This window comes from Cyanistes caeruleus, chromosome 4 (genome assembly GCF_971803275.1).
Source record: "Cyanistes caeruleus chromosome 4, bCyaCae1.hap1.1, whole genome shotgun sequence".
Lineage (NCBI taxonomy): Eukaryota > Metazoa > Chordata > Aves > Passeriformes > Paridae > Cyanistes > Cyanistes caeruleus.
Window position 1 is genome coordinate 38401513 of NC_141704.1, and position 3287 is coordinate 38404799.

Below are 3287 nucleotides of genomic sequence, written 5' to 3' on the forward strand. Positions count from 1 at the left end.
TTAGATTTATTTTTATGACTGCAGAGTTGGCAGAAATTTTGTTTTACATTATTTTAAATGGGTCTTAGACATGATACCCATGTCTAAAGATATCTCTTCCCATTTCTATTATGTGTTTTGGCTTAAGGGAAGCAAAGCCCTGATATCACTTGACTTACTTTCTGCTAGAGCCTAAGATTATAGCCAAAGGAAAAATCAATAGGATTGTTATCAGGAATACAAGAAAAAGCTCTTGAATAGAGCATGTAAGTAAATAAAGTTTTCTAAATAATCTTTAACAAGGTAATTTAACTGCAGGAACATTTTGCTAAAACACAGGAGTTGGATAAGGTACAGAAATTCACACAACTACAGAACTCTGTCCTCCCTGTCATATGTAGATTCTGTTTTGTCAAGGTGATGAGATTTAGTCTCATTTTAGAAGTAAATTCCTCATTGTTGTAAGATATAAAAGAAATTTCTACCCTCCAAATTCTAGTGAACAATTTTTCCTTCTTGCAAATAATTTTATATTGCTTATCTAGAATGTGTTTACATAAAATATAATTAGGACAATACTGACAAGATGAGATTAAAATAAAATTACTTGTAATGCACTGGGTGCAGCTGCTTGGTTACATTCCCACTCTGCCCATTCATCTTGTACTCAAACCATTTTCTGTCTCTGGTGATAATACTACCAGCAGGAAGATACCCATACAACTAAAATGCTGCCCTAGTTTACACTTCTGCTAGGTTTAGTGCTAAACTAATTACTGTCACAAATTCAATTTTCATCATTCATCTTGAAATTGTATTTATTTTGGTTGTTTTTTAAAGCATTGCCTTTTAGGATTGTAGAATTCTCAGTTTTCCTTTAAGTAAAGTGAAGAGGTTTTCTAACATTCCAGGTATAAATTAGAAAATCTGAAACTCCAAGACTCAAAAAAAAAAACAACAAAAAACAACAAACCAACACATGGCTGTGTGAAAAAAAGGCTTAGGATTAAAGTCCTTATCATGATTTTTGGTTGACTCATGGGCATTGAACCTGTGAAACTGGCTTTGCCGCACACTCTGTACTAGCAATTCAAGATTATATGTATCAGTTATATATATATGTATATATATCAGTTAGAAGTAATTTTTATGATCTGAAGGGCCCACAATTTAAAAGCTAGTGCTGCAAACAAGCTACAACATCCATAAGGTAAAGAAAAAAAAATTAGGCACTGAATTTTTTTTTTAAATGTTTGAACAACATGTCTGAAAATTTTCACGTCTGAAAATTCACGAAGTCTACACGCAAGAGTTTTGTACCGCTGAAATCTAATCATGTTCTATCATTAGATTTTTTTGTACTAGAACAAATCATTCCTCTGTGCTGTGTTAGAAAGAAGCCGAGCTTTCTGCAAGCTATACTGTGGTTTAGTTTTACTAGTGCAATGCATCAGCCCCAGGACTGGCATCCTAATGAGGACAAGAACTGTGCTTTCATACAAAGAGGACTAGTTCCCCCTCCAGTCTGTTTAAAATATTGTTCACAGCTTCGAGCACACTATAGTTACAGAGCCTGCTTTTCCTCACAGGAACTAATACAAATGATATGAAGTCTAGGTCAATATGCTCAGTGTTTGGTGACTTGATTCCACATCACAGTAACTAATCTTGATTAGTTATGAGAATCACCACCTTTCACTTTGCCAGCACTCCTTGTCCTCAGCCTGTCATTTGCCCTTGTGCTTTGGAGAACTGTTATTAAAAAAAACAACAAGCTTCTCTGATCTGCCCCTTCTTGTTTCTCAGAGCTTGGCTCTGCTGTGGGGTACACTTGGCCTGTGACTGCTTACATGGTCTGGCAGCAGCAAGCCATAAATCATTTCTTATATTTGCAACACAGCAGTCTCATTGCACCCCAATGCTCTTATCTTCTCAGTCGGCTTGCTTCAGCACTGGTATTCATGATTTTAAACCCCCAGGGATTTATTTTAAAGGTCTTTAGTACAATGTGTTTGCCATTGAGACCCCAAGCATATCACCCTGGCAGAAAAGGCACAGTAGTAGAATGTTAACACACCAGCAGATTAGAGTGTTTGTGACTGTGATGAAAGTTATTCCATACAGCAGTTCTCTCACCACATGGTAGAGCTAGACAAGAACTGTAAGAAAAGATTCATCAGAATGAAAAGTGTTCCCAGAAACACAGTTTTTTGACAGGCTCTGCTCACAGGAAAAGCTCTTCAGCCTGAGGGTGGCAGATCTTAGCAAGACTGATGACAAGAACCGTGTGATTATGACACATACCTAGAATACATAAGCTCTTTGGGCATGGGAACCAAAGGGTGGTCACCATATAATGTGAGAAACTTCCAAATACAATTTGGCAAGACAGGGGGAAAATTTTACATAACAAAATATTTTGGTTTGTTTTCAGAAGAAAACTCCTCCCATTTCTATACTAAAGCTTGAGTTGCAATTGGGGACAGAAAATTTAAGTCATGGAGGAGGAGAAACCCACCTTTTGCACAGAAAGAACAAGAACATATCAAGTATATGTCATACCAAGGAGCCATCCACTCTGCCTCAGGTTCTTGCTGCCTTCTTTTTCTCAATGGCTCAGCTACTCATTTCTGCCAGCATGTTACAGACAAAACTGAGTGTATAACACTGGGAGTTTAGATGCAATAAATAAGCTGGTTGGTGCCCCAGAGTTAATGAGAAGGGACAGAATGTCCTGACAGTACAACAGAGCAGTTAAGTCACAAAGAAAACAGGATTATTTTATGTTGTTTCTATTTCAGCCTGGACAAAGCTAGATTACAGCAAGTCTTGACAACTTGTTCAAGTACAGGTCTCTTTGCTTTAATTAACAAATAAGCTAGGGAAATAATTAAAACTATTAATTTGTTGACTAAGGATGAGTCTATGTCCTTGCTTCTCTTTTTACTGCTCTCCTATTATTCTTGTCCTGTGTATTTTTTCTATTAAATACTTTACATTTGGGCTGAAGAATGGGTACTGAGGGTCTTAGTCTTCTCTTCCTGTTTGGAAGACTACTGTAACAGAAAAAGCAGTGTCCTGTGCTAATACCCAACTACAGGAATTCAGCAGGTAGCATCTAAGCCACTAATCTGAATGTAATCCAGCTATACTTTTGAGCAGCACCACAAAGGCAAAGCAGGGGTATTCATCCTCAGTGATACATGTGCATTTATCTGAGTATTAGCTGGGAAATTATATAAGTTCCCATATAAGAACTCTCTTTCCTGAATAGTAGCAAATCCATACATACAAAGATTGGGAGATAG